Raw genomic sequence first — 19,493 nt, 5'->3', positions numbered from 1 at the left:
TACGGCCAGCACACGTAATCACAAGGTATGCGCTGTCAGTTGCTCGGCGATCGAGGCATCGGTTTCCTGAGTCCCCACGCAACGAGGATTTATTTATTTTACGACGGGCTTGGATCCCGTCACCACAGGTGGGGGCACGCCCAAAGGCCAACCGAAGGCATTTGAAAATAAACTTGGGGTTATGGCTGAACCTTCGGTACTAAATAACGGGTTTTTTTACGGTTTATCATCGACCGATTGTAGTATTTGTGATTAGATTTGAATGAATTTAAAATTTTAGTCTGATAAAAATGTCAGGACTTAAATAAAAAGAATGTCATGATTTAAATAAAGAGAGCATGTGAGAACTCGTGCAGACATGTATTTATTTTCATATCGATTATTCGCTGGAAAGATATTGGGTACTTATATAGAATTAAAACACTAAAATAATATTTTCTAACTAATCATTTAGATTTTGGATTGTTACAAAATATAAATTAAATCATTAAAGGTTAAATTTTGCATTACATCTACAAAGCTCTATTATTTGAATTGAACAGGAGCTCCTCCTGTGGAAATTAGTTATGGGTGAATGTTAAAGTGAAAGGGGGTTTGGGTCTATAATTTAGTCATTGTATGAGTACGTTGCAAAAAGATTTGGATATTTCATCTTGTTTTTTAGCATGGACATATGGACCTCACCTAAGGTCCTTGTCACTTTGTATTATGTGAACATGGATGGGTGGACTAAATTGTGTTTGATGCAAAAGCCATGTTAGGATAGAGTTTTGGTAAGTAATAGGCTAGCGATAAATATGTGATGTACATATATAATCTATTTAAGTTGCAAGAAGAAATATAAGCAAAAAGAATCTAAAAAAATTATGAGTGATATTCCATGGAGTTATCTCAGCAATGATAAGTAGAAAATGAGTTTTCCCGCATCAAGAGCAATTATTATCAACAGCTCCCATCAATGTGTTTCTTTTTTTTCTTGGAAAACTCTTTTAGTTGAGTAATCCTCTAAAATATAATTTAAAGATGAAAGCAGGAAAAGGCTTTATTTGAGAAAAGATTCCATTTTATTGGATTTAATCCTCACAATAACAATAAGCACTCAAATGCAGGTTGGTTCTACCCATTTTGACCATTTTGGTCGCATCAGTCTATTTATACTTATAGGACAATTTTCCTCTTTGATTAACATAAATAATTAATTGACTAGAGTAGTGATTTGGATAGTTAAGGACCAAATTTGACCCATCCAACAAATAAAAGTACTCCCAACATTTTCAATCCAAATATAATCTGAGGGCATGGTGATCCACCCAATGATCAACGAATTTGATTGGATATAAAGTTATGCTCATGTGCCCGAGCTGGGTCAGATCACCAATGGTGATGACACCCTAAAACCCATGAAAAAAAAAACCCCTTAACGAATGGTATGATGAGAATACGTTGCATAAACAAGGGCTAAAATATTCATGATCCAATGTGCATAGGGTGGACACAAGCATCTGACTCCTTCCTTCAGCTGGTTGGATTCGGATTTCGGTTGGAGGGTGCAGGGATTGTTGTTGTTCCCTCCCCCTCAATCGCTATATTTATTAGAAAAAATAAATAAATTAAAAATAGAAGTAGAAAGTTTAGATTAAAAAATTATTTTATTTTTTTTTGGCCGGCAGATGATATTTATAACTCTAATATGAATACATCCAATGATAACAAAACAACAAATTTTGGAGTGCCATAGGTAGCTTCTTTTTTTCAACCTAGAGTGCCCTCGAAATGATGAGTCGAAGCCATCTAATTCGCGGTCTCATTTGCCTCTCTAAAAATATGCTTGGCCTAAAAAGCCGCACCACCACTTAACATAGCCTGAATATTTAAGGTGACCTCCTCTACTGCTGGTTTCATTCTGAATCCATCTAATGACAGTGACCGAGTCTCTTTTGACAGACCTAGCCTGCAATCATCCTAGTTTCCAGAAAGAGAAACAAGAAGAAAGTTTCTTTAGCCTTCTCACCTGGATTTGTTTTCAGCCAGTTTTTAGGTCTCGGTCACCAGTATGATCATGAGAAGGGCTTTTATCAGCTTCTCCTCCATTTTCTATAATCTCATTAATCATAATTTGCCTCCTTTTTATCGTATTTTTCATTTATTGTCTTTGGTTCATTAAGGTTGCCATTAACCTTTACAATTTTGAGGATATTTCTCCTGGCTTTTCTCCATAACCCAAGAAGGCCTTGATAGACTTCCTGATTTTAACTTCTCTCTCACTAGATTTTTGGTATTGGAGATTGGATTTTGTTTGTGGAATTTGGAGTCGGTGATTATTAGAATTAAGTTGATGTATGGGTCGATCACCTACCTTCAATGAGATTCGGCATGTTTTGTTAGTGGTTGGTTGATTTGGTGTTCTGATGATCCCCATGTGAGAATCTTGCATTTATAACCCTTGGCCTATGGTTTGATGTTGTCTGTACTACGGGTTGGGTTGTGGATCTGTTCTGACATGGATTGGCATTGTTCTCACTTTTGTAGATCGGCCGGAGGATTCCTGTGGTTTGTTCTGCACAAGAGGCGAGGGGATGTGTTTGGCTTGCTGAATTGAACTTTTTGGAGTCTATGGAGCAGTTTTAATGGAGTCTAGGTATCCTCTCTATCTTTTTACTTTATTAATTAATCTTAATAGCAATGGAGTAATTAGATACTGTTTCTCTTCTCTTTTATTTCTAGTGAGATTTTTGTGGTATTTGGGTTTCCATCTTTATGGTAATGTGAAAATAATATCAAACATTTCATACTCAGTTTGATCTATCAGATCCAAATGTTGAATCTTATATATTTGATTTTTTTTTTTCCTTTTGTTTGATCTTAATACGAAAAGTTGCATGTGTGCATAAGAAATTGGGTTCTGACACTTATATTTACCTTTCAATGAAAAAGAAAATAAAAAGAAGAAGCTTTGTGGAATAGATTTCCTCTCAAATTCTAACAGGCCTGGTGCTTGCATTTTTTTTCTTCTGGAATTCATCAACAGTTGAGAATAGCCCCTGAAACTGCTAAAAGTTCTTCTCACTGCTGATGCGCTGTTACTTTCTGAGTTATTTGATCTATGCGGTTGCTGTGTACCACATCCTTACGGTTTTCCAAATGTTTACTTTATGCCTGGTATTGCAAGTCCCAGACGCTCCAGAGTTTACCTGAACTGCCATTTTCTCAGAAGCCAATCAGGGCGAATACCACATAAACCAGAGAAGGTTTTACTTTTTCTGTTCTTTGCCCATATAATTTTGTAGAAGAATAATATGAATTAATCCCATTGCCATCAGCTGCTACATGGATAAAGTGAAATGACAAAACACCTTAAGTGTCAAGAAAAATGCTTATGTTAGCTTGAATATAAGAAGCCAATGTAATATTTTTGAAAGCTCTCATATCTGCTAAAGTTGGGTTAAGATCATTTTCTAAGGGGCAGTTAAAAAAGTTCTAATAATCCAGGTCTCAAATTGAAGTGCTGAAACATAATTGAAATGTATAGAAAATGGAACGTGTACATGTCTGTTATCCTCATCATCAAGGCAAGCAACAAATATGCGAATGAATGCATATGTGCTTCCTCTCAAGGCAACCAACAACTTTCGCAGTTATCTTTGGAAAGATTGAAATAACTCGACTACGGTATGTATAATATGATGGCCCTATAGAGAATATATTTGAATCTCTAAACTTGGTGGAGAAAACCAAGGGGAAAAACTTATCCTATAGAATTGATGTTAACCTTATCGTCTCGTAGAGAGATAAACATCTTAACAAAAAAATGTGAAATTATTGATGGAATTCATGTTTCATATGATTTCAGATCATTGCATGATTGATACAAACAGTATTGCACCTTAATAAGATATGGAGTTGAGTGGTTACTGTCACTTGAGCCTAATGGAAATTGGTTTTTTAGCTGCAAGCATATTGTGCTTTCTTGCAAATTCTCTGACATGTTCTCTGGGAGACAAGTTGTTTTTTTTTCTATTTTGTATAAAAATTGATTGTTGATCTATAATTGTAGACCAGTTTCTTCTTGAAGACAAATTTTCAAAAATTGAGATAGTGCAGCAAGATTACATGGTGTTATATGGTTGTTGATTGAGATCCAATGGCCCCCCTAATTTGCATGGAGGGGTGAGATTCACGGGGACTGTTGCATCTCCCATGGCACCCATCTGCATTATGAGATGGCATCATTATGCGGACTAAACCTCTTCTGAAGGATTAACTCCATTATCTGTCTAGTGTTGCTGATGAGTTGAAAGCTTAGCTTAGGTTGATGACACTTGATATATGCTGGTTCCCTTGTAGTTTTCATTTAGTTAAGAAGAGCAAAGACCAGATGTTACACCAGAAGTTTAATAAGAGTATTTTTGAGTTAGCCAGGTTTGGGAGGATGAATGGAGTTGTCTCTTGGAGAATAGCATGATTGTTGCATGTCATGAGAAAAGGGTAAACATACCATACATATAATCAGATTAAATACTTCAGCGATTCGTCAAATATTGGAGGTCCAAAACATGATGAAAACCAGTGGAAATGTGCAGGAAGTTAGAGGTTGCAAATTTTTTCGTGAAACCATGAAGGTTACAGTTACAAGGGAGGCAATAAACAAGAAGCCTTATGAAGCCTCCCCTCCCCAAACCCCACCTTCCCCCACCCAAAAGAAAAAGAAAGTAAAAGAAAAATTGCTTAAGTGGATTCAGCTTTCAGATATTAAATGTGAATAAAACTCGATGAGGATGGAAAAGGTTGTGTGAAAGGTTTAACGATGGCTCCCCCGGTCATGATAGGGCCTTGAGTTGTGGTTGCAGGAGAGTTTGCAAAGAGGAGAGGTCGGGGTGCCTGGGGAAACTTTTGGAACACCTAGATGAAAATTACAATTCACAAAGAATGCAGAGAATGAAGTAGAAAGTAGTTTGTATGCTGGCTCTGTTAGGTTGTCTTAGCTATGAATAAGCTTCCCGGCAACAAAGAATTGCCAGTATTAGGTCCTTACATGAAATTGTGATTAAAACGGGATTCCTAATGTTCCCCATGCATGTTTTAGGATATCAAAACTTTTATGAAGAAGGTTCTGGAAAATCACTATGAACCCCTTCATCTTAAACAAAATACGCAGGCGAACCAAGTTTAGCAAGCTCGCTGCCTGCAGAAATAAAGCATTTATCACTGGTTATTCTATAGTTTTTCCCTCTGAAAGCTTTTAAATCGAAGAAAACAGTTCTTCATATCCCCTGGTCTTCTCCTGAATCACCCCAAAACAGGAGAATTCTCTTACTTGGTCTCACTGGTTGGATTGTGATCAATAGATGCCAAATTTCACTTCAATAGTAACTAATTTGCCAAGCCCAAACGAGTAGGTTAGTGGTCACACAACCTGAGCATCTGAATTTTTATAAGAAAAGTAAATCGACAGTAGTTGAATTACTTTAGTCCTACCTGTGTCTAACTGACTCTGGTGTAAACCTAATTTGGAAATCAACTGATCCGCAAGTTTTGAAGTAGAGCTTTTGTGAAATAGCAATCTATTACGTAGTTTATTGTAGTATAATATGTTGCTTCAGTATAACATGAGAAATAGCAGCTGTCAAGGTAATGGGAGCTGAATATGTATGATTTAAAGCATTAAGCGATCTGCTATATATGCTACTAACAACATAAATCATGCTGAGATTTGATATTATTTATTCTATGAACATCTTTTAATATCATTGCACCTCAAATCTGAAAAACGTCATCATCTACATGATCTTTCTTTTTCTGTGATTTGGCTGGTCATTTTTCGGATATGTTCATACTTTGTTTTCCATCTAATTTTCAATGTTTTTAATGTATTAGAGCACAGACAGTTTCTAGTCAAAGTCCACTGATCTTTACATGTGACAATATTTAATTTTTAGATAAATTTTAGTGGGGACATAATGCATTCCAAAATGATTGGAACTACCAAGACAAAAAACCATTTCACAAGATGTGTCCATCAACTTCAGTGAGGATCTAGAGCATGATGCAGTAAATTCTGGTTACTCTATGGAGGCCACTGTGACTCCATCCATGCAATTGAATGGTGATTCTGGTGGTTCTGATGAAGTGAAGGTGAAGCGATCCCTCAGGCACAGGACTGGTATATATTATGGTATATTTGATTTGAGCTCAGAAGAAGATTCAGAGTGTGAAGGGACTGTTGAGGTACGTGTACTTATCATCCACAACTTTTTTTCTTTGTTGGTTTTTGTGGTGATGCAGTGATGAATGCTTTCATGGATGCCTCTGATAGGAGAAAAAAGAAATTTCATTTTCCCATGTCACTTTCTGATTGCTCTCTTTGCTCCCATATAGCATGACGGAAACTGTTATTTGCATTGCAGTCTCTGCAATGCAGTGTTTTTTTCCTTCTAGAAATGGATTAAATGATATATAACGTAAGTAATGACATTAAGGATCAGTGTTTGATTGCAGTAAAAACCAAAACATGCCCATTTGATATTTGAATCATACAGAACGAGAAATCCACCATATATTATTTAACCTGCATCTTACATCCATTAACAGTGATACTGATGACACCAGAACTGTAGGTCTTTTAAGAACAAAAGGAAGAGAAACTGGGATAAGAGATATGAAAGTAGGAGAAGGATGATAATTGTATAATAAACATTAAGTCAAACTTTATACCAACTCTTCATTGCCTTTCTTTCCTTGCTACATTCCTTTATATAGATTGTAGATCTTTTCATATGCCTTAAATTAACACCTTACAACTTCCTAACAGACAAAGAATAACTATTTTTGTAAATTTCAAGCAGCATATGCATGAATGATAATTAATGAAACTTAGAAACTTTTAGAAACTGTAAAGACACGTTCCACATAGATAAACAAATATTGAAAGATTAATCACCCACCGCTATCATTTAGTTATCAATTACTATTTGACAAGACTTTGACTTAGGTTAAGATAACGGCTACTCGAAAAAGGGTTGATCTAAAATGGTTTATCCATTGCTTCTACGTCAAGTGAATGGAGGATATCTCAATTCTGTGGACATAAGCGCCTCTATCTCCTTTTTATCAGTTAAATGCTGTCATATTCTGCACAAAATAACTGATTCGAGTAATTCAGTCATCAAATTTTCTAATCATGCAGCTTTGTTGCAGGATTCAACTCTTCAAAACTTCCCCACCAAAATGAAAATGCAGCAGAAGCCCAAGCAGCTCTAAATATGAAAAGTTTGTTTTAGAAGTTCGACTTTTTAATACTTAGATGAGCTAGCCAGCCTCTCATAAATGGCGAACTTTGTTGGAACAGGCAACTTCCAGATGGCATCCAAAAGAAGCATGTAGAGCCTATCATTGATGAAGCTCCTGCATTCTATCCCAAGTGAGGAGGTACATTAGTCTCTCGATTTATATATCCTTTTTGTTAGGCATCATAAGATCCTTTACTACAGAAAATATTGTTTTCCTCAGGAATTGCAAAGATACGCTCGGGTACATTGCAAAGCATACGACAAAAGCAGAACAATATGGTATATCCGCATGTATACCACCCCGCTTTCTTGGACAATGCCTTGGCCCTCTTAAAGAGAAGGAGTTTCTGGGAACATGCTAAGTTTACGTACTCGAATACAACAAGTTGATAAGCTTCAAAATAGAAGAGCCAACAATAAAAAAAAAGATCTCGGAACATTGTCACAAGAGAAGAAAGAGAAAAAAGCGGTTGAGATTTGGAATGACTCGTAGCGCAATAGCTCTAATGAATTCTGAAGCTAGCGACTGTATTGGGCTCAGCTACAGATGAGTAAGTTTGGTTTTCAAGCTGGTTCAGACTTCACTCTAGAAACATTCCAGATATATGCTGATGCAATTCAAAAGGCAGTATTTTGGGATGAAAGATGCTAATGAAATGTAAATTTCTGGAAGTGATGACCATGAGAAGAGGTGGCAACCGCTCAGTGGAGGGAAATTGAAGGAGAATATTGGCACATAGTTGAGGAAGCAACTGAAGAAGTTGAGGTATAAAGTTTGGTTACTGTTGTCTGGTCCTCTTTTTTGAACTCTTGGAACTATATAAATTTTACTTTCTCTTCTCATTCAAATGCAGCTGCATTATGGTTGCTGATTTGGATACTGGAACGTTTGCCAGTGGCATTTCCTAAAGCACCATATTCAGCTAAAAATGACTCAGATGCGTGTGTGCTGTCAGGTTGGAACTTAAATAACTGCCACGAACTTCCTGGTTCTGTTCTTTCATTTGAAAGAGAAGATATCTCTGGGGTATGTAGTCCCTTGGATTTGTATGTCGGATGTGCTTTTCTTCATTTTGTTGGGGTAATGTTGCAATTTAAATGTGTGTTTTTCTTCATTTTATTGGGTAAGTATGTCATTTAAATGTTGAATTTTTTTTGTTCTCCATTCCATTTGCTATCTCCATCCAGCTTATGGACATCGCTCACAGTTCTTGCTTGATTTTGTCATAAACATCAATCAAGCAAGTTTTGTCTATGTTATATTAAGTTTGTATTGTATAAGGGTTTAGAGAATTCCATTAACAATGGACATGGCAATTGACATAAACTAGAATGGTAAATAACTCACAAATATGCTCAAAGAATAAAATAAAAGAACATAAAGTTTGTCTTTGTTTCATTTTTTTTGAGTTGATCTATATTATTTTCTTTATAGGTTTGATATAAATTCTTGCCATAATTTCTATCCTGTTATTCATGCCAATATTTTTTACATCCTTGAAATCAATGCCTTACTATCCTTTGATCTTGTGTGTGGCAATAGCATGTGGAAGACCACCACCTTTACTCTCTGAATTATATGCATTTTGGCGATCCAAAGGTATGGTACGGAGTTCCTGGAAGTGGGGCTGTGAAATTGGAGGATGCAATGAGAAAGCATTTACCTGAGTTGTTTGAAGAACAACCTGATCTGCTGCATGAATTGGCAAGTCTCAATCAGTCTCACATTTCCCCATTTCTTATACATCTTGAAAATGATTAGATCCGAACGTATATGTAAATGTCTTAATTAGCATTTACTTGTCTTGTATATCTTTTGCTGACTGATGGATGGCAATACTGTGATACAATTCCATTTAGCACATTTAGAAGTGTCTGTTTATAATTGCTTTTCTAGATCCTTAACATTCTGATATTTTAATGTTATAGTTATCTTATTTGATATTGATTTAGATTTTTGTTTCAGTAACTACTTACCGATTGTTGTACCTCATCTGTTCAGTTATTAGCTACTTGAAATCTTAAATGAGGTTCATACCCATGAGTGGTGATAGTCAAATTCATCAAGAACCTTTTTAAAATTAATAGGAATATCGAATAAGGAAAAATCCATAGCAAATATTGCTCAGAAAATTATAGAACCGAAAAAAATACATTTTTTTAATATATCAGAACTTTTAATGCAATATCATGGTTGTAGAGTATTATGAATTATTTACACTTATCGAAGTTTATTTCTGAATCTTAAAATTCTATTGTTTCTATATTGACTTCTTATTTGATCATCCCATATCAGTGTGTTAATTCTCGATGCTGGATCCCATGCCAGTACTATATGATATAGGTTGGCTTGGTATGATATGCCCCCTGTACCAACACATGGTATGCTGCTGGAATCAGCACAGCAGCTGTACCATGTATCAGTGATATTATCTGAAAATTTTTAGGAGGGTAGACATAAGATGATGATAGAGTAATGCATGTCATTCATCATGTCAGTGCATAGTGACATATCATGAGTTCTGCTAATGAAATCTTCAGTACAACCTAAATGGACCAAGAAGTAGCTGCTATAGCGGTATTAATTGGTCGAATAAAAGTTCTATCACACAAGATAAATAATTTATCCATATTCTTACATTATTGTCTGTCACATTATTTCTATGGTTTCTCATCTAAGTGGAACCTGATATTCTTCTAGGTCCCACTCAGCATCCCGAGTCTTAAACTTGAGCCTGTGACAGAATGATGAACTTCTGCAACAAGCATGTTTTGGGGATGATAAGTGATATATTTTCACTTACAGTAGGCAACAATCCCTTGAATGTGACTTATGATACATTTTCATTGAAAGGTAGTAACATAGAATACATGAATGTGTGGTTTTTATATGATAGACCAAGAGATAACCATACAATACTCCCAATGTCAAAGGACATTGGACTGGAAGTTCGCCAGTAAATAGTGAAAGTGCATAGTGATGGTGGTATGACCCTTCCAGAAGAGATCCACATGTTGCTCAGTAAACTATATTTGGAAAGCAAGAGATTGATGATTAAATGTCAAGCAAAAATGTTGAATTTGATATGGAGGTCTTATGTCCACTTGTAAACTAAAAAGGTAGATGCTTTATATGAAAACATTTACATCTAAGATAGTAGATTTTAAATGACCTATAAGTCAGAGTTGTACTTTTGCCATGACAATCATGATATGTAGCAGAGAAGTTGACTAGGACATTTTAAATGTAGTGCTGGGACCAAGGTCCATCTCAAATTGATGCTAGCGGTGTTGCTTCTAATTAAAAATTGTGGAGACGTCATCCATAAAGATGACTATGGCATTGCAAAAGAACTGTGATGCCCTATGAAAATAGCTTGTTAAGAGAATTAACCACAATAGCTTACAATGAAACAAATATTGAGAATGGCATGTTAATGCTCAAACCAGGAGAATAGAGTCATTTTGAGCGAGAACGTATATGGCTCGATGTAATTGAAACCAACCTTTTGTAGAACCTGTAGGTTGCAGAATGGTCCATGATTCATGTCAACTGACCACTAGACCCCAGCTTCTAAAGCTGTTAGGGAAGGGTCAGTGACGTTTATCATGATCTATCCTCATGTGCAGCCTAGACCATGCATGGGAAGGCATGAACAAGTCAAGAATGACTTAGGACAATAACCGAGAATGAGTGACGAAAAGTAAAAGACTCATGATGGCCAATAAGTTAATTAAAGAAAGACTGATTGAAAAGGGATTTGGACCCATGACCTTGAAATGAACTCCGATACCATGTTAACTTACCACTAGGCCCCAAAAGATTGGGCTGTTATAAAAGCCTTACCAAGGTTCAAAAATAAGATTTGTTGTTAGTGAAGAATTGATGTGGATAGCATGTAAATTAGATTGGTACATGTCGCCATTGGTCAACTCGGACAAAAACTCAAAACCCCATACAACATCCGATCCCCAATATAATATTTTTTCCTGTATTTCCTTTCATCTAGTTTAATGAATTTTGGAACATGACTCGAAAGCACCACTCTAACAATTTCAGTTTTAGTATTTACTCATTTAGTCTTCACCAGTTTATGTCGACTCACCCATAATTGATGTCATTACAGGTCAGCAGAGCAAGTATTATGACCAGCTGGACATCCCAAGCTTTTGGCTGGATCTAGAATTTGGAGGCAAAGACTTCACAAGCAAATAGTTTTCATTGGAGACAGTATCAACTTTTAGCCATGTTTCTATATGTGTAGTTGAAATTCTAAACATGTTTTTCTTATTAATGGGTCCTATATCTCGCATAATGTTTATATCGGGATTAATGCCCCGACTTAGGGATCATGTTCTATATATATGCTTTTAATAGATTTTATGAAGGGGTTGGTTTTTGTCATAAATAAAAATTTTCTGAGAGAACTTCACCAAACAAAGGGTTCTTCAATCCAATTTGCCTTCAATTGTGTGTTGATATCCAAAGTTTAAACCAGGCAGTGTAATTGCTCTTTACTCTTTATGCTGCATCAATGATGCTCCTTTTTTCATCTGAATTTTAACATTTTCTGTCTCTGCCTCCAGATAGTAGTAGCCAGTTTATCTAAGAGAATGTGCTTACAGCTTAAAACTTTCCCTTAGCCAAAACCACTACCTACAAGCATACCCTGACCAAATGAGATTGGCTTTTTGAAATACTTTGCCTTTCTTAAGGCATTTCTCCTCTATCATACTAAATTTTATTCGTATGATGTAACAATTTGAGTCAATTTTTAACATCATACTGGTGCCAACACCATACTGATGCTCTAATGGAACTTTACCAAAAGTGTTAATGTGTCTAAGTGGTATAATGCTTCATTCTTGAATAACTTCCTTGCAGAATTTTAATTCGTAACATATCGGAAATATGAAACCACAAGATTCTTGAATACTGATGCTCTAATGGAACCCTTACCAAAAGGGTTTGTGTGTCTTAGTGGTATAATGCTTCATTGTTGAATAACTTCCTTTCATAAATTTAATTTGTAACATGTCAGAAATATGAAAATCACAAGGTTACTATTCAAATCCTTTAATGTCATGTAATGATTGTATCTTATCTTTTTGATCATATTGGAGCAGGTTACACAATTTTCTCCTTCAGTCCTTAAAGAAGAAGGAGTACCTGTTTACCGTGCCATTCAGAATTCTGGGGAGTTTGTTCTGACATTTCCAAGAGCATACCATTCTGGTTTCAATTGTGGCTTCAATTGTGCAGAGGCAGTAAATGTTGCTCCCATGGACTGGCTGCCACATGGGCAATGTGCTGTTGAGCTCTACAGCAAGCAACGTCGTAAAACATCCTTGTCCCATGACAAGATTACTACTTGCTGCTGCACGGGAAGCTGGTAGAGAACTTTGGCAGCAGCCCTGTATCGCAGAGGAATGACCTGGGAATTTTGAGATTTGGCAAAATGCTTGCGGAAAGGATGGAAGTTACTTAACTGAAGCCATTTAAGGGTGAAGCGCATAACTGGAATGTGCTCTCTGTGTGGTGTGTCTGTGTGTGTGGTGTGTGTGTGGAATGTGTGTGTCGTGGTAGAGTTTGTGAACTTTTTGTTCCTTAGGAGGTGACTGTTTCTCCTTTACCAGGTGAGAGTCAGGATAAGAACAGAAAGAAGGGAGCCTAATTTCTAGTTATATCAAAACTAGAAATATGGAACTCAAGGATTTTGCCTCATCCCAAAGTGAGAGAGAATGCCTTCTTATGCTTTTAATGATCTGCCACCTGTCATGCCGCTGGTTGCGAGTGCTCTCCACATCCGTTTTGCATGGTCTAAACCATGCAAATTTGACCATGCTCTTGTTGAGCCTTGCCAGAAAATATTTCTCTTACCACTATGACTTTGGATGAATTAAAACACTCTAGTGACAGCCCTAGAGGGGGGATTCAAGGGAAGTACAACAACTGGGGGATTACAGGACTTCAGGTTGGCTTTAACTCCACATATGACATTGTTGGAGAAATCGAAAGAATCCTTTGAGAAAAGCTTACTCGAACCAAAGAGGACATTAATTTATGTTAACATCACAGATGCTGAGGTCAACAATAATAGAACTCGCGAGAACAGGTAAAGGATAAATGTTCTTCTTGAGCCAAACACAAAGTATCCTACTTTTAATGAAACAGAAGGATCCCTTAATATGAAGGCACCATGCAAATCTGACTTAAGAAAATATTCAGAATACTAGTGTAAAAAGAGAATCTGAAAGTGGGAACTTTGACAGAGTACCCTTATTTACGAAAATCAGAAGCGATTGATTTGGAGCATCATGAAGTTGGATGCCAGGGATCATCACCAGTCAAAACCCAACGTACTCACTTCAGAAGTAATAAATTGAAGGGGGAGACAGATGTTGTCCTGGTCTCAACAAGGAACAACAATCTGCAGATCCTAAAGTCAAGTCACCAGAATATCTTGATCACCGTGTTGTCAAGGAAGTGTGTCGCAGGAGTCCTGATATATTTAGACAGGAACTTTCCTCAAATTCTGTGTTGGTGGTTGTTAAGGATAATATGGATAAAACCGAGGAGTATGTTCCTTTGCGGATAACCAATAATCTCATTGGAACTAGTTCTGAATGTGGGTCTTCAATGTCCATTAATAATCCTGCTGAGTTGGCTTCTTCCTGTGACATTGCTATCAGAAATTTTAATGAAGCGTCGTGTTCAAGAAATGCTGAATATTCTCATAGATCAAGTCCAAAGCTGTTTGGTATTGACCTTCAACATCATCTGCCTTGTTTAACCATACCTTTAGATGGCCAATGCAGTCAGCCCATTGGGGATATCTCAGTCCAATCTTGTGCATTCGATCAACGTGATCAAAAGGTTCACAAGAGGTTGAAGTATTGTGTCGAACCTATTAATTTTGGAACTGTGGTGCCTGCAAAAAAGTGGTGCAGTAGGCAAGCAATATTCCCCAAAGGTATGCTTCCATAGAATCAATTAAACAGCCTTTTCAGTTGACTAAACAGTATGCTGAAAACTTCAATGTAATGAATTTGCAGGATACAGAAGTCGTGTCAAATTTATCAGTGTAGTTGATCCAGCGACGACATGTAGCTACATCTCAGAAGTTCTGGATGCTGGACTCCTGGGGCCTTTATTTAAGGTAGGCATTTCAGGGTAATAATTATAGGCTTGCATCGTTGACATTTATACTCTAGCAATGGTGAACCTTGCTTACCTGTATATCACTAATTTCTGCTTTCCTTGCATAATGCACCTTTTATCCAAAAACAAAAAGAAATATTTCTATAACAATCATAAATAACTGGAGCTTTTGCTGTACTTCTAATTTATAATTGCTGTCAAATTGCAAAATACATTTTGTATGAATTTGTAATAAGTGGATGCCATTAGCAACAATGATTTACCAAAACTCCTATAAATTGAAACAATATAATGGAGGAACTTACTATACCAATGTTAACTATGATAATACCATAAACAGCCATGGTATACCATACCTAGCATAACAACAGTAAGCAATAGAATGACTTTGATTATTCCTCCACTGTAACCAGTGAGCTTTAATGCCATCAAATTGCATTCATTTTTTTTCTTTTGTTTAATCCTCTGCATGATGCAATTCTATCAAAGCACTTCTTTTTTGCAGGTCTTCTAATTTTTGAAACAATAAATCCCCTTTACTACAAGTTTCAACTGATATAGCTTGCTGTTATACTCTGCCTTACTTCTAATTAGGTGAGGTAGAAGAGAACCCAGGAGTATCCTTTATGCATGCTTCTGCTACAGGTGTTGGGAAATGGTGCAAGAGAAATTGAATCGAGAGATCATTAGACAAAAGGGTCTTAGGAAGCAAGGTCTTCCCCCATTGCAAAACTCGCAGAATCTGTGGATGGACATTGAAATGGTTTGGTTTCTTATTCCCATCAATCGGTTCAAGGTGTTTGCCTGCCTCCCAAACTACTACTAGTTAACTTCTAAGGGATCTATCTTTGTGAGTCCACTTTTTGTGTATTATTAGTATTTGTACAACCATCTACCATCTTGAACTTATTAACTAATTTGGATCCATTAACAATTCAATCGCAATACTTTACATTAGGAAATCATCATTGATATGCCAACATAGAAATTGCAATTCAATCCAATTACATTGTTAGTGAGATGGATCCAACATGTGGCGTTTCTTTTTTGAAAAAAAAAAGCCCCACATGCAGACGAGAAGAGTTTTTGTTTTTTTGTTTTTTGCCTTCAATATATCTTCTCGGTGTTAGCTTTCAGATAGTTTGTGACAAGCTTGTAAGAAACACTTTCTACATTCCTATAAGAGATTGTAATTCTTCCATATAATTCTATTTTTGTTTGGAATATACAAATGCCTAAATCTATTTTAGAAGATGAATCCCACCTTCTAAGTTTAAACCTACAACTACTTCTGGAGCACGGCTGAGGAGAGGGGTATCAACCAGTGGACCCAAGTCTGGTTTGCATAAATAAATGCAATTCATTGTTGATTTCTTCATAGCAATTAGAAACTTTAGCAAAGCTTCCATATAAATAAGATTTATAAGACTAACTTGAATGAAAACAGGTTATTGAGGCTCTTGATCCTTATCATAATTGCCTGGAGTATTGGGCATCAAGATCAAATGTGTTGTCTCTATCTGAGGGGATCGATGTGAAAGATGGGCCTTTAGAACTTGCTAAGACCTCAAGCATTCATATTGCTGCAAGTGGTTGCTTGGCTAATGCACAGAAGTTGTTTGGTGTGGATTTAACTAGGAAGAAGCAGGATGAATCAAAAATTGACAACCATACATCAGAAGGAGAGGCAGAACGCGTACTTGGTGGATTGCTGAAAAAGGCAAACCTTGAAGAATTAACAATGATGCACAGAATATTCTGCAGTGGGCCAGAGAGGACAGCATCTGGAGAGCAGTCATTCTAGTTCTCTGCTAGATGAGATCCAGAAGAATGTAGATAAATAAAATATAGGAAAGAAACTCAAGCAATTGCTTCGATTCCTGAGGGGATGAGCCTGCTAGGAGAACATCTGGAAACCAGATGACACATCGATATTGAGGAGCTGCTGTTCTTTCTTCCCAAAGGTGACACCATTAAATTTCAATTTATTTGCAGTGCCCATTAGGTTATTCTTTTCAATAGTCCATTATAACCTTGTTGGATTATTGCACATTTCTAATTCCCATAGTCCTAGATCATGTTTTCATAGAATGATTTGTCTCCATGCACTACCCTCATATGCGAACCATTTGTATAGAGATTATAGATTCAAGATAAACTTTTTGAACCTTTAGAATACAATAATATCTTCTTTCCTTGATTAATTGGCATCTCTGTTCAAGTTGTAGTGTGTGAATTCAGGTGTGCTGAATGCCTGGAGCATATGCCAAGGCCACTTATGCAAATAAACTATAGCTGTGTGTGTGTGTTGGTTGATGAAACTTTAGACGGGCCAAAAATTAGAAATACTGGGAGATGTGGGATAACATTCTGTGAAATGTAACTGATAAAATGATGCATCAATACTAGGTGGAAAAAGAGAGATGGGGAAGAGGATCTTTGTCGAACAATCTATTTAGTAGTGAGGAACTGAATTAGCCATTTGCCCAACTTATAAAGATAGAGGTCTCTAAACTGCCAATGTTAACGACAGTCAGAGTACAATTTTGTTAATTTTGCGTTGTTGTCAAAGATAAAAGTGTGAATTAGCTTTATCTGAATAAATGATCCTTATTGAAAGAATTACAGTAGGTGACTGAGGTGTATCAGAAGAATTGACTTATCATAACAGGTACAATGACTGAAATGAATCAAGATAATACCTGAATTAATTAAACTAATAATTAGCATTAGAGGGAATTCATCCACTGCAACCTCTGTCAAGAATCTGAGCTTTAATACAATGTTAAGTAATCTGATTTAATTGATATGGGAAGGGTCATCAATATATATCAGGTTTAACAAACTTGGACCTTATGCTTTATAGTAATCCACAAGTTCCTTAAAAACCTGCATCTCAAAATTAAGTGCTCCACCATCTCTGCACACATACCTGATTGCCACTCTAGTTTCTTTTTTCTCAGTTTTTTCATTGTCATGATTTAATGTTTACCAAGAGCCATAGAAATACCTTGATCGCCGGCGAGGGAATGCCTTTCCCCAGAAGCTTAGCAATGGAACAGATAATCCCACCATTGATCTAAGAAGAGCCTGTAGAACCTTCTGCCAGGAAAAAAAAACCTATCTTGTTCTGTCGAACGGATCCTGTGCTGCCATTGTTTCTCTTTGTTCACCTCCAAAAGAAGCTTCTTCTCATGCTCTCAACAGCCTTTTTTGTAAGAAAGTTCACTTCTCTGCTTGCTCTTAGGGAAAATATAGAAGTGGATTCATTTGGCAAACATGTGGAATTCATTGACTGTTGAGGTAAACACATATCAAAACATGATATTCCATTTGATTATGTGAAGGAACTTTTGACAAAAAGCCTGTTATTTTAACGTTCAAAAGCGAACTCCCTATTTGAATGCATACTTAGCTTGCCTCTCAGCCTCACTATGTAGGCAACAATCTTCTTGCATGTGAAATTACATTAGGTTTTCTTTAACATCATGTGCTAAGTTTCATATTGAAGTATGTTCTCTTTTGCTCCACGACAATAAGAATGACAATAAATAAATAAAGTAAAATAAAATAAAACTGAATTATGTCCTTGGCAATGAAATGGTGATGACTGGATCACCGTTTTTCTCAGGAAAAAAGAAAAAATTCCTCAGAAAGTCCAAACTTAGCTGTTCCTAGGGGTGTCACTGGAATGGATAGATCGTGTAAGGTTGGATTGGGCCTAGGGCCTTCGTTCAGCCAGGATTCCAAGGTTAGAAATGAGCCCACCATGGCCCAAACCAGGCCCAACTCCAGGCATTTCAGCCCATGTTAGGCTTATTCGGCCTCTCTGGCTCGGCATAAACAAGATCAGGCTTGTTATTACGGATGGCAATGGGTTGGGTTGGCCAATACTCATACCACCCCGCAATTAAAAACCCCATGTACCCATATCCACCTCGTACCCACCTCGGGTCGGGTAAAGTAGATGATACGGGTCAGGTCGAGTTGGGTCAGATGGGGTTCGGGTTCTGGTTTGGGTTCGGGGCATATCATTACCCGCACCCGACCCGAGCCTATTTCGGGTATTTTATCTATAACCCATACTTAGCCAAGGGTTTAAACAGGTCAGGTAAAACCTGCCCCATTTGGGTCAGGTTGGGTCGGGGTATCCAGTAGGTTGGCTACAATTGTAAGAGGCAAATAGTTGGTGGTGCATCTTTGCTCTTAGGGACATAGGACTTTGAGAGAGGCATTTTATGCTCCAAGCATGTTTTCATTACCCTCTTGGCTTCCCTGTCTTGCTTTCAGTATAGGACTTCAGGATTGTTTTCAAAGTTCTTTCAACTATACCACAGACAAGAAGACATGCTCATCTTAAAGAACCAGGGCTTGTTTGGTTATTGAACTGCTTGTTAATGTTCATGTTTGTGTCACCAACTTTTGGGTCATTGGTTGTGTTGGTCTCAAGTTGATGCCCAAGTAACTCTAGTGCTATCTTGGCAAAATACTTTGCACTCTGAGCATCTATACCTTTCCAAGTGTGATTTTTTTTTTTTTTGCTCCATTAGAAAGTAACCCAATTCTATTTTTTTCCTAAAAAAAAGGCTCCTTGATTAGACTATTAACTTAAACATTTAGTGCTATGTTCCCAGGGTAAGGTTAGGTCAAACTATTGGGGTTTAGGTTCCAAGTCCCACCAACCTCTACTCTATGATATTGGAAGATTGATGGAAAAACTCAACTACTGCAAGATTTTCCCATATTTATAGAAAGGCATATCATCGGCCAACCGGGCAAGAGGTTATGGAGATAAAATAAGGAGTCACAAACTGTGGGTTGATTATTTTCTAAACATTTGAGAGTTATATTGTGGTTGGGGATCTAATTTACCCTGTCAAACTATTTCATAGTGAGTGAATTACAGAAAAATGGTGGAATAGTATGATCATGTAGAGATCATGCATTGAGTGATTCCATGCATGGTTCCATTTGAATGGAGCCTTGGACAAAATTTAAGCACCACTAATTTCCAAAATGAATATAGTGGAAGCAACTCAGCCACC

General features: G+C 36.9%; 1 long non-coding RNA gene and 1 pseudogene across 1 annotated transcript; both read left to right on the top strand.

The window, feature by feature from the left end:
* Positions 1–2,129: 2,129 nt before the first annotated feature.
* Positions 2,130–5,982, top strand: LOC120103953. Its single transcript, XR_005507976.1, has 3 exons — positions 2,130–2,419; positions 2,530–2,638; positions 5,937–5,982. It is a non-coding gene; the product is annotated as an uncharacterized LOC120103953 (long non-coding RNA).
* An 84-nt stretch (positions 5,983–6,066) lies between these two features.
* LOC103719396 lies at positions 6,067–15,219 on the top strand (annotated as a pseudogene).
* The last annotated feature ends 4,274 nt before the right edge of the window (positions 15,220–19,493 follow it).

This window comes from Phoenix dactylifera, unplaced genomic scaffold (assembly GCF_009389715.1).
Source record: "Phoenix dactylifera cultivar Barhee BC4 unplaced genomic scaffold, palm_55x_up_171113_PBpolish2nd_filt_p 000331F, whole genome shotgun sequence".
Taxonomy (NCBI): Eukaryota; Viridiplantae; Streptophyta; class Magnoliopsida; order Arecales; family Arecaceae; genus Phoenix; species Phoenix dactylifera.
This window is presented reverse-complemented; position numbering and strand designations above follow the sequence as displayed.